The following is a 13,800-nucleotide window of genomic DNA, read 5'->3' as shown; positions in this document are numbered from 1 at the left end:
TATCTTTTAGAGCAGCCTTTCTCAACCCCTTTACCCTAAAGGAACTGATGAATTAATTTTCAGGTCTAACGGAACCCCTGCTAAAACCAGTTAATTGAAGGTCAGTGGAAAAATACCCTTACATTGGTGGCCATTGAGAAGAATGCCCCCTTACAGTCAAGGTCAGAATGCCACCCTTACAGATAGCTGAAAAGGCAATTGGTGCCATGCCACTGACTCTGCCAAGTGGTGTTGGTCCTGTAACTATGCAGACACCATCAAATAAAAATTCATGTATTCACAGTTAAAAGAATCCCTCGAAACCTCAGGGGGAATCCTAGGGCTGCATAGAACCCTGAAAATGGCTGTTTTCGAGGAAGGTGCACACGGAAGGTCTTTGCAAGAGCAACCAAAAGAAGAAGAATTCCAGGTATGGATATTTTTTGCATAGTTACATTGACCAGCTTGGATCAATGTAACTATGCATATATAGAGTACCTGACTGATGCCCCTAGAAGCTGGAAATCACAAGTAGACACCACTACTCCAATGATCTCCACTTGCTTTTGGGTCCTGGACTGATTGGCTGTCCTGCTGCAAACTGAACACAGGAGGCTGGACGCTCAGTATGGGAACCATTCAGAGAATGCTCTGCATCCTCTGAATAAATGCAAAGTGTTCTCTAAATGGAACTAAATTGATGAAGTGTATCTTGTGATATCACTGTGCCACCTCTCCACTTCATCCAATGAGAGAAGGCTTTGCATTCATTCAGCAATGAGAGAAACATTCTTCCCTGATACAAAATGGGGTTTGGTGGGTCATTGGTTTATGGCTTAAAGAAAAAACACAAAACGATCACTTCACGGCACTGAAGAGCTAACTTCTATTTTAGGGTTGGTTGGGAGGGCCAGGGTTGGGTGAAACTTGGTAATATGTAATAGCTATTGTGTGCCTGCAGCAAATTTTCACTTTGTTAGAGAAGGAGTTTGTTTCCTCCTATGGGTCCAAAATGTTATGGAATATAATTTATTCATCTGAAGAGAAAACATGGAACTATAAATAGATTGTTTGCTTTATGAATAACTTCATGTTGGTGGTTGTCCAGAGGTTTCCTGTAATAAAAAAACAAGTATGGAATTTCACCCTCCCCACAACCCGTACTTTAAGGCTATAACCGCCTTTGCTGTAATGAGAAGGCTTTCCATAAGACTTTGGAGTGTGTCTGGGGGAAATTGTTTCCAGAGGAGCATTTGTGAGGTCAGGTACTGATGTTAGATGAGAAAACCTGGTCGCCAATAACAGTTCTAATTCATCACAAAGGTGTCCAGTAGGGTTAAGGGCAGTTAAGGGAGTTCCTCCACACCAAACGGGTCAAATTATGCCATTATGGAGCTGGCTTTGTGCCCGGGGACACAGTTATGCTAGAACAGACCCTTCGCCAAACAGTTGGTACATTGTTGACAACACAAAATTGTCTCAGCTTATCCTCTGTCTATATGTGGTGTTTGGGTTTGTGTCTGACTCTATTCATTTAAACAATATATAGAAAAAAACAAGACCGGAGATCCCAACAGACAACTAGCAAGCTGCTCCACATCTAATTCTTTGACAATAAGAGGCAGCAGAGGAATGAACTGTGTTGGAGACACTGATAAAATAAGTAGTTTTGCTTCTGACAAATTAATGCATTTTGAATATGTCACTGCAGTTCATCTCCCCTCTTCAACATCCTCCACTCCTCCTTGCTTTCAGGTTCCTTGCTTACTGACGGTCAGCTGACTCCAAACTGCATCTCAGTAAAGGTCAAGATTTGGCATCAAGATCTCCCCAACTACCTTTTCCAACTATATATAACTCTATAAACACCAAAAAGGTCTCTCCTCCACTCTCTGCACCTCTTCCCCAGCAGCAGCGTATCACCCCTAAAATATCTCATCTCATTCTAAATGTTGGATATCTTCATATGGCATCATTGCCTCCTTGGTTTCAACTTGATGCTTAGCTCTGAAGGAAAGGCAGATGTAATTTTCCTTTTTAACCACTTAAGGACAGAGCCTCGTTTTCAGATCTGGTGTTTAAAGGTTAAAATCTGTTTTTGTTTGCTAGAAAATTACTTAGAACCCCCAAACATTATATATATTTTTTCACCCTAGAGAATAAAATGGCGGTTGTTGCAATACTTTCTCTCACACCGTATTTGTGCAGCGATTTTACAAGGGCACTTTTTTGGGGAAAAAATACACTTTTTTAAATTAAAAAATAAGACAACAGTAAAGTTAGCCCAATCTTTTTTTTATATTGTGAAAGGTGATGTTATGCGAGTAAATTGATACCCAACATGTCACGCTTCAAAATTGCACCTGCTCGTAGAATGGCGACAAACTTTTACCCTTAAAAATCTCCATAGGCGATGTTAAAAAAATTCTACAAGTTGCATGTTTTGAGTTACAGAGGAGGTCTAATGCTAGAATTATTGCTCTTGCTCTAACGATCGCGGTGGTACCTCATGTGTGGTTTGAACACCTTTTACATATGCGGTTGTTACTCACTTATGCATTCGTTTCTGCATGCGAGCTCAGCGGGGTGGGGCGCATTAAAAAATTATTTTGTTTTTTTTCTTATTTATGTTACTTTTTATTTTTACACTGTTCTTTAAAAAAAAAAAAACTTGTGTCACTTTTATCCCTATTACAAGGAATGTAAACATCCCTTGTACTATTAAAAAAGCGTGACAGGACCTCTTAAATATGAGATCTGGGGTCAAAAAGCCTCAGATCTCATATTTACACTAAAATGCAATTAAAAAAACCCCAAAAAAACAAAAAAAAATGTTGTATGAAAAAAAAAGAGCTATGGGCGGAAGTTACGTTTTGACGTTGCTTCTGCCCTGCAATCGTATGGAGCTGGGTGGGGGCTATCTTCCCCTCACTCAGCTCCATACCTCAGAGGGGACAGGATCCGATCGCCTCCGCCGCTGCCGGCGGCTCCGGTAAGCGGCGGAGGGCACCGGGAGGGGGGCCCTCTCCCGCCACTGATAAAAGCAATCTCGTGTTGAATCCGCCACTGAGACCACTTTTATCTGAAAGCCGACCGCCCGCTGAAGAAGTGGATACCAGGGTTATGGCAGCTAGCTGCTGCCATAACAACGATATTCCACTTCAAACAGCTGATGTATAAGGATGGCGGGCAGTCGGCAAGTGGTTAAGCAAAACGCTGAAGGTAAACGCTAGTTGCAACCATCTAGGCCTTGACTGAGGTAGATGCATAAGCTGAGCAAGTGTTAGCAGTACTCTAGCTCAGTGATAATGTGAGGTTACCCTGTTGTCCTCCATGACCTCCTTCTTGTGATTGGGAAGATGTATTTTATGTAGCGTTACCCCTGAAAGAGCCACTGGAAATTGCCCGGTTTCTTTTCCCAGTAGATTGCCCTAAAGTCAGGCACACAATCACAGTCACACTTTGTCTCAAAAATCAGTCTAGGGGTGTTCTTTTGTGTTCTTTTTTGTTCTTGTTGATTTTATTTATTTTTGGAGTCACTGGGATAGGGTTGAGGGAATTGAGTGGGATACTCCGAAAGAAAGAACTATGTACAGGTTGAGGACAGTGAACTCCTTTCTAGAATAAAGTGAAGCAGATGTCCTTGCACAAGCAAACTGTGGACTTTGTAGTAGAAGCAGTTAAAAGGGTAGAACTAGATAGACTGAGCTCCTCAGGACACCAGTCGATGTCCCCTTTAAACAAACGCACAGCTGACTAACACCAGATGAGTGGCAGCAGCCCCAAAATTCTCTACGATTTCTCTCAGCAGTTTGTACTCACAAGTTCCAGGGAAAGTTAGTTGCCTCCTGCCAACATCCATGTGACCCATTTCTCCAGTGATACCAAACTAGATCTTCAGATGACAGCCCCTCAGTCAGCTCTCTGTAGCTTCAGCATACAGTCTCTCCAGTCGCCCACCTGAGGCCTCACAAACAGCAAGCACATGACAGCACTGCCCTGGAGAGCAGCAAGCCCTCCGGGCTGTGTTTCTCTCCTGAAGAAAAAGACCCAGAAACTCTGTGTCTCAGGGTATTTACACACACTCCCACCAGCCTTCAGGGCCACCCACCTTGGGATTGACCAGGGCTATATAAATATCCATACTGCTAATTGTATTGCTCCACACCTATGTTTCAGAGGATTCTACTGCTTTCTGCAAAACAGAGGAAACAATCAAACCAGCAGCAGTTGAAACACTGAGAAGACCTAACTTATCACATGCAGCTGCACTGATTACAGTGAGGCAAACTAAATTTACCTAAAAACAAAAACACAGCTCCACTGAAATACAGTGAGCCAGAACTATATTTACCTAATCCTAGCACCTATCTAGGAGGGTGCTACATGTATAAGATAATCAATTTACAGGCTTGGTTTGGATTAAGGTACTGCCACCAACACCATGTTTGAGTCTTAGGAAAAAAAGCAAAACCATACACCATGTACAGTATATCCAGGGTTCTCACAAAGCTTTATCAGGTGGCACTGATGAGGGAGCATTGATGGGCACTGATAAGTGGCACTGATGACCACTGATGAGACGGCACTGGTGACTGGTGGGCACTGATGACTTTTTTTCTTTTTTTGGACATCACACGTCCAAGTTCCTCTGTTTATAGACATCACATGTCATAATAGAGGACTGCTTGGATTATTTTTGAGCACATCATTTATTATTCACGTATCTGTAGTACTTCTGGGACTATGGTGAGCAGGACTGTTGTGCTGGAGGGGAGGAGGGAGGATCAAGTGGTGGGTGATTTACCAAACCAGTTTTCAGAGGTTCCTATGCAGCCAGTTAATGTGTCATCTGTTCCAGTTAGGAATTATGCTAAGGCTGTGTTGGGACAAAGTCATGCTGCCAGTGGAAAGGAGCCAGTTGTGCGACTTTCACCTAATGCACCTTCCATTAAACGCAGGAATGTGGTACAGCTCAGGTGGGAAGCAGGAGGGTGGTTGTGAATAAGATCCTAGCCATGGGATTTAAGGCGGAGGATATTTATGCTCTTATCGGTCTGGCTGGTTCCTATGAATATGATTTGTCATTTGTGCATCCAGAATCGCTGGATCTGTTTTGGGAGCGGTTTGAGCATGTATATGGAGGGCCAGCCAGACTGGAAGGGGCTTGTCCCCAAAGTTGTCTCACATCAGCTCTTGATAAGGAATGTGACTATCCTGACAAGGAATGAGTCTATACCACCCAAGGATTTATGGGTCTGGTTGAGGAGGTTTGGTGAAACGTTGTGTCCCCTAAAAAAGATTGTGGATGATAGAGGAATGTGGATGGGTGGATGGTCATTGTCAATGAGGTTGAGTGTGCGTGGGAATGTGGTCCAGCATTTTCCCTCCTCTGCCTTTATTGGTAGAGATAGGATTACTGTCTTCTACCCTGGTCAACCTAAGCTGTGCCATAAATGTGGAGTCAAGGGACATTTCTCCTCTAACTGTTCAGAACAGAAGTGCTCTTTGTGTCAGGAACTGAGGCATCTGGCAAGGGACTGTACCATCATTAAATGTAACCTATGTGATAAGATTGGTCACCCTTATAGCTGGTGTTCTGAGGCTTTGCACTATAAGCCAGAGCTAGTGGAGGAATTCTTCCGTCTGGATAGAGAAGAGTCTGGGTTGGTAGAGGCTGTACCAGGGGATCCTAGTGTCTCTGTCCTGTCAGAATCTGTGTCTGTGAGACCGTCTATGGTGTCCCCCCAGTATGTGGTCTCCCAGTCAGTGTCAGAAAGTGTGGTTGTCAAGTCTGTGTCTGCACCTATTGTTTCTCCTAGTGTAGTGAAGGCAGTGGAGGGTGCTGGACCAGAATGTATGGTGGTGCCAACCCCTCCTCCTCGGTGTGGCAGAAGTGCGGCTGGAGGTCGGCAGACACAGAGGGGTAGGGTTAGGGATGTATTCGATGATTGTGGGGGGAGAGGTGGGAAGGGAATGAGGGTGGCTGGTGCAGAATGCAAGGTGAATGATGTGGAAGTCGGGGTGAATGATGTGGGGGGGTTTTGGAATTGCATCCTGATGGCGATTAAATCTCAAAATGTTTCTAAGCCTGGATTGTGTTTGAGTTGAGGTTCAGAGTTTGTAGTCTCTTTTTTGTTGTCATTAAAATATGTTTCTTTCTATGTTATCTTGCCAGGAAACGGTTTTCTTTACTTGCTGATGCAAGCATGCTTGTTTTTGTTTAGTTGTTGTTTAATTTTTGTGTAAATATGTTTTTATTAATGAGCTGTATGTTTGTTTGATTTTTTAATAAGCAAAAATTTACACTCACTCATGTCTCATGGCAATTACATAAAATTATTTCTGTCTCCAGCACACTACACAATGCTATAGAAAGATCGGTCAGTGTCTGCCCACAATGAAGCTGACTTTTTTCTTTTTTCTTTTTTCTTTTTAGCACTTCAGCGAACAATGTCATAAGGCTAATTCAGCTTAACGTTCATTAACTGTCTCCTTCTCGGATTCACATCATTGTGGTAAATGCTTTCCTTTTTTCTTTTTGCTATATCTCATCTTAAAACTTTATTAAATTTCCTTTATTACATATCATTTTTTCCTTTTCTCACATTCAAGATTTTAGTCAGAGAGCAAGGAAACAAATGGGCCTTATCTTAAGCTAAATACAGTAAATATAAAGTAACACAATAGGAGCACAATGTGACATCCCAGGATAAAAAAGAAGAGACTAGCGAGCTCCCCCGCGCCCATCTCCTACTATCAGGTCCAGTGTTATACAAACTAATAAAAATATCATGCTTCCACCCTTCCCTCAATCTCTCCCTATCAACCCCCCCCCCCCCCCCCTTACCAAGCATTGCGTAATTTAAGTACATACCCAAGAACTTTTTTTCACAACCTAAACTTCTATTAACTAAAATTTTACTTATCAAAACAACCACCCTATAACACCCATTACAGTCTGGTATTTCTGTTCCCTAACGGACTAGCTATATTGAAACTATAGCCTGCTCTAAAGTTCTCTAAACTCCACATTAAGGGCAGCCCACCTTTTCCAACCATGGCCTCCACATTCTATTGAAATCCTGGAGACTACCTCTCTTAATATACTCTATTCTTTCCCTACAAAGGGTTTCATTCAGTGTGGCGATCCAGTCTTTAACTGTCGGGGGTTCCTTTGATAGCCATCTTAATGCTATCATTTTCCTGGCTTGGAACAAGCATCTCAAGATTGCCAGTGTGATACCCTTCCTCTCCCCCTGTACCCATCTATACCCCAAAATACATACTATGGCCTCCCTCTCCACTGAGATACCGAAGATATCTCCCAAACTATTAGTCACCCCCTCCCAGTATCGGAACAACTTGGGACATCTCCAAAACATGTGGATGAGATCCCCAGTCCCCCGACATCTAGGACATCTATCATTGGGTCTTCTGCCAAACTTAAAGAGAAGTTTAGGTGTATAATAGGCTCTATTTAGCAACATCAAATGTGAAATCTTCTGTGGAGGGGAGACCGATACCAACGGCCCCATCTCCAGAATCCTCTCCCATTGTACCTGGGTCACTACACCTACATCCTCTTCCCATTTAGCTCTTACAGCCTGGAGCCCCCCACTGTTAACTACTTTACTAAGTTGTCCATAGATCTTAGATATTAACCCCCTAGTGGGGACTACCTGAAGTATAATCTCAAATAAAGGCATTTCTTTCCACATTAAAGTCTGGTCCTTAAATTGCGCTTTGAGGGCATGTTCTAGCTGAAGGTACGTAAAAAAGGAGCTCTGCTGTAAATTAAATTCATCTTCCAACTCCGGAAGTTTCTTTAGTATGTTGCCTGTATAAATTTGTCTTAACCTTTTGATACCATGATTTTCCCACTCACTAACTTTTCCAATTCTAAGAATTTCCTGCAAGTTACGGTTATTCCAAATAGGGGTATAATCTGTAAGCCCCTCATATCTCATCTGTTTCTTAACTGTTTTCCAAAGTTTAGTTATCAATTTAATTGTTGGAAATTCATAGTGAAACGAATCTGCCTCTAATGCCGCGTACACACGGTCGGACTTTTCGTCTACAAAAGTCCGACAGCCTGTCCGACAGACTTTCAACTGACTTTTGGCGGACTTGCAGCGGACTTCCTAACGGACGGACTTGCCTACATACGATCACACAAAAGTCCGATGGATTTGTATGTGATGACATACACCGGACTAAAATAAGGAAGTTGATAGCCAGTAGCAAATAGCTGCCCTAGCGTGGGTTTTTGTCCGTCGGACTAGCACACAGACGAGCGGATTTCTTTGTCCAGTGGAGTTACGACATAAAGATTTGAAGCATGTTCCAAATCTAAAGTCCATCAGATTTGCGACTGGAAAAGTCAGCTGAAAGTCGGGGGAAGCCCACACACGATCAGATTGTCAGCCGCATTTTGTCCGTCGGCGTCCATCGGACTTTTGTAGACGAAAAGTCCGACCGTGTGCACGCGGCATAAAGCTTCAATTATTGTATTATGTAAAGCACCTATTAATAGAAGTCTGCCATTTGGGGTTCTCACATTCTAATGTCCTCTTTGCAATCATCCAGCACACAGATGTGAGTGAAAATATAACATTTAACTAAAACACGGGCGACAATAATACTGCATTGTGGGTACTAAAGTAAAGACCCCGGACCTGCAAGACTAAAGTGCTAAACCTCTATGAATATAACAAGAACCTTCATTAACTGCTTGCCGACCAGCCACCGTCATTATACGGCGGCAGGTCGGCTCTCCTTGCGCAAACTGCCGTAGGTGTATGTCGGTCTTTGCATAGGAGATAGCGTGTGTGCGAGCCCGCCGCGGGAGTGTGCCCGCGGGTCTGGCAGACTCTATGCCTGCCAGCGACCCACGATCACTGTGTACAGAGGCAGAATGGGGAACTGCCTATGTACACAAGGCGATTCCCCGTTCTGCAAGATGACATGTCAGAGATCTTCTGTTTCCAGCGATCGGGAACTCCTTGATCGCCCCCTAGTGTTAACCCCTTCCCTGCCAGTGTAATTTTTACATTGATCGGTGCATTTTTATAGCACTGATCAATGTAATAATGTCACTGGTTCCCAAAAAGTGACATTTGGGGTCAGATTTGTCCGCCGCAATGTCGCAGCCCCACTAAAAATCGCAGATCGCTGCCATTACCAGTAAAAAAATATTAAAAAATAAAAGTCCCTAAATCTATCCCATAGTTTGTAGACGCTATAACTTTTGTGCAAACCAATCAATATACACTTATTGCAATTTTTTTTACCAAAAATATGTAGAAAAATATATATCGGCCTAAACTGAAGAATACAATTTTTTTTATATATATTTATTTTTGATATGTATTATAGCAGAAATTTAAAAAAAAAAATTTTTTTTTCAAAATTGTTGGTCTTTTTTTGTTTATAGCGCAAAAAATAAAAACCGCAGAGGTGATCAAATACCACCAAAAGAAAGCTCTATTTGTGGGGGGAAAAAAGACGTCAATTTTGTTTGGGTACAGCGTCGCACGACCGCGCAATTGTCAGTTAAAATTACGCAGTGCTGAATCGCAAAAATGGCCTGGTCATTAAGGGGGCAAATCCTTCTGGGGCTTAGTGGTTAAGTTAATTTAACTTAGTTAATTAATATTTAATCTAATTGTCTATAGTCATGTGTGCCTCATTAGGGCCGTGCAATGGGATATAAAAACACTGTAATATAAAAATACAATAAAATAAAATGTTAAAATTAAATTTATAGGTGCTAGTTCACACCAGATGCAGTTCCGTGTGCTTTTTTTCTGCACTGAAAATGCATGCACAGTGTTTTTCATGTATTCCAATGGCTCTAGTTCACACCAGTGCAGTCAGTTTCCAGTGCAGAAAAAAAGTAGAGAGTGCTGCATTTTTTTCTGCACAGAACTCTACTGGAACCTAGCAAATTGTATCAAAAATGCACTGGAACTGCATGTGGTGTGAACTGTAAGCAAAAAATGATCTGGAACGTGTCTGGAGTGTATTTTGTAGTGCAAACTGGCCCTCAGGCTCCATTCACACTAGCGCGTTTTTTTATGCATTTTGCATTTTGCAGAAATGCATGGGAATTTTTTAACATGGGTTCCTATGGAACATGTTCAATGCTTTTTTGTATCTCTGCGTTTTTGGAAAGGGTCGGGGACTTTTTTTTCATGCAAAAAGCAGCGTTTTGCATGTAATGGATTTCAATGGACAAGCATCAAAAACGCAAGTGCACCGTTATTGCAGCGTTTTTGCAGCGTTTTTGGTGCGTTTTTGGTGCGTTTTTGCCGTTTTTTTTTTTTTTTGTAATTTTTTTTAAGACTGTAAAAAAAAAAGAAAAAAAAAAAAAAAAACGCAAAACGCAAATCGCGGCAAAAACGCCGCAAAAACGCCGCAAAAACGCTGCAATAACGCTGCTCAAAAACGTGCCAAGCATGAAAAAAAAACCTCCAAAACACTCAAAAGCAACATGCATAGGTGTGAATCCAGCCTTAGGCTGGATTCACACCTATGCATTTTTAGTGCTTTTTGCATTTTGCAGATTTGCACTACAGTCCATTTTACATGGTTTCCTATGGAACACTTTCTGTAGTGCAAATCTGCAAAATGCAAAAGGTACTAAAAATGCATAGGTGTGAATCAGGCCTAAGGCTCGATTCACATCTATGCATGTTGCTTTTGAGCATTTTTGGAGTTTTTTTTGTCATGCTTGCCACGTTTTTGAGCAGCGTTTTTACAGCGTTTTTGCCGCGTTTTGCGTTTTTTTTTTTTTTTTTTTTTTACATTTCAAAAAAAAAAAACGCATCAAAAACGCATCAAAAACGCTGTAAAAATGCTGCAAAAATGGTGCACTTGCGTTTTTGATGCTGGTCCATTGAATTCCATTACATGCAAAACGCTGCATTTTGCATGAAAAAAAGTCCCCGACCCTTTCCAAAAATGCAGAGATACAAAAAGGCATTGATGTGAACATGTTCCATAGGAACCCATGTTAAAAAATTCCCATGCATTTCTGCAAAATGCAAAATGCATCAAAAAACGCGCTAGTGTGAATGGAGCCTTAGGCTCGATTCACATCTATGCATGTTGCTTTTGAGCGTTTCTGGAGTTTTTTTTGTGATGCTTGCCACGTTTTTTGAGCAACGTTTTTGCAGCGTTTTTAGTTTCTTTTTTTACAGTTTTTTTTAGACTGTATACAGTCTAAAAAAAAAAAAAACGCCAAAAACGCAAAATGCATCAAAAACACTGCAAAAACGCTGTAAAAACAATGCACTTGCATTTTTGATGCTGGTCCATTGAATTCTATTACATGCAAAACGCTGCATTTTGCATGAAAAAAAGTCCCCGACCCTTTCCAAAAATGCAGAGGTACAAAAAGGCATTGATGTGAACATGTTCCATAGGAGCCCATGTTAAAAAATTCCCATGCATTTCTGCAAAATGCAAAATGCATCAAAAAACGCGCTAGTGTGAATGGAGCCTTAAAGAATATCCAGTTTTCTATGTCTGATATTTACGCCACAAAGAAAGCAACAGAGAGATTTTTTTTGTCTTTGTAGATAAAGAGTTTCGATTCTCCACTTTGCTCTATGATATTTTCCGCCCTCTTCAGGAAGTCTTTGTCACTTTAGCAATGTTGCTTCTTTTAACCCTTTCTGACAGTTTTTCCTTTTTCCACATGTGATACAATGAATTTTATTGAACCTGAACATTTATGGAGGACCCCCCCATTCCCAAATCATATATTTTCTAAAAGCAGAGGTCCTTAAGAATAAAAAGATCTCCATCCCACAATATTGTGCAAATGTTGATCACAATTATAATATTAATGAATAAAATAAAATGAACAAGCCCTTTTAGGACATATCGAGAACGACTTCAGGAACTTAAATTGGAGCTCCACCCAAAAGGGGAAGTTCTGCTTGTTCACACCCTTACCTCCTCCACTGCCACATTTGGCACTTTTTTTGGAAGGGGGGGAGAGGGGATCGGGTATCTGGTTTTGACAGGTACCCGCTCTCACTTCCAGGTAAGATCGCTGCAGAGATCTCACAGTATGTCTGCTCCCTCCTCCTTCCCCTTCGATGCCTTCTGGGACAAACACAGGTCCCAGAAAATGGTGGAACCATTCAGAAAGCGCATGCGCGACTCACGCATGCACAATAGGAAACTGGCTGTGAAGCCTGAAGGTGCTGGCACCTGCATCCAAAGCCGACTAAAGAGTCAGAGGATTCCGCAGGATCCCTGGACAAGTAAGTGTCCTTATACAGTGGAATCTTGGTTTACAAGTAAGGCGGTTAACGAGCGCTTTTTGAAAGACGAGCAACTTTTTTAAAAAAATTCTGACTCGGTTTGCGAGTGTTGTCTCACAAAACGAGCAGAATTCAAGCTAATGGGGTATGCAGTATTGCATTTGGCCAGAGGTGACACTCTGATAGGGCGTACACACGGTCGGACTTTGTTCAGATATTCCGACAACAAAATCCATGGATTTTTTCCGACGGATGTTGGCTCAAACTTGTCTTGCATACACACGGTCACACAAAGTTGTCGGAAAATCCGATCATTCTGAACGCGGTGACGTAAAACACGTACGTCGGGACTATAAACGGGGCAGTGGCCAATAGATTTCATCTCTTTATTTATTCTGAGCATGCGTGGCACTTTGTCTGTCGGATTTGTGTACACACGATTGGAAATTCCGACAACGGATTTTGTTGTCGGAAAATTTTATCTCCTGCTCTCCAACTTTGTGTGTCGGAAAATCCGATGGAAAATGTCCGATGGAGCCCACACACGGTCGGAATTTCCGACAACACGCTCCGATCGGACATTTTCCATCGGAAAATCCGACCGTGTGTACGGGGCATGAATGGTTTTGAGTCGTTCGGAAATACTCGGAAACACTCGGTAATACAGTACTCCGTTCCTGAGTGTTTCCGAGCCTTTCCGAGTTCAGCCGAGCTGTCCCCGAATATTTCCGAGGCTCACTGGTGCCCCCCACCTCTGGCCACCTGCGGTATTGCATGTAATAAAAGTCAATGCGGAATGAATTATCTTCGTTTTCCATTGACTTCTATGGGGAAACTCCCTTTGATATGCGAGTGCTTTGGATTACAAGCATTCTCCTGGAACAGATTATACTCGTAATCCAAGGTTCCACTGTATTAAAAGTCAGCAGCTACAGGATTTGTAGCTGCTGACTTTTATTTTTTCCTGCCCAGACTGGAGCTCCTCTTTAATATGTACAGTCTGGAGGAAAGAAGGGAAAGGGGAGACATGATTGAAACCTTTAAATACATCAACGGGGTTATTGTATTATGTTGGCCGATTTATGTAGGATATTATATTATTATATATGTGTACACATACAGTATAATACAGTACAGTATCTAGGTATGTGAGGTATGGCCTGTTAAGCCCCATACACACTATCAGATTTTCTGCTGATTTTTGTCTTCAGATTTACCAAAACCATGTAGTGCAAGGGCCTGCCTGATTGCATACACATTGAAACTCCTAATTTTTGACCTCATATTATATAGTTTTGGTAAATCTGAAGACAAAAATCTGCAGAAAATCTGATAGTGTGTATGTGGCTTTTAAACTAATTATGCATTTCAAAGGGGACTTGTTGATCAAAGGGGATACTGACCAAACAATATTTACTCCTTGCTTGAGGAGTATCTGTGAGTGCCAAGCCAGGAACCCAGCGGTGAAGCGGGGGTGACACTTGAGGAAGATACTGAGTGCTAGATTGGAAGAGCTCAGGGGATCCAGTGGCAGTGGATCAGT

This window comes from Aquarana catesbeiana, linkage group LG06 (genome assembly GCF_042186555.1).
Source record: "Aquarana catesbeiana isolate 2022-GZ linkage group LG06, ASM4218655v1, whole genome shotgun sequence".
NCBI classification, from domain to species: domain Eukaryota; kingdom Metazoa; phylum Chordata; class Amphibia; order Anura; family Ranidae; genus Aquarana; species Aquarana catesbeiana.
Note: the sequence above shows the minus strand (reverse complement) of the source record.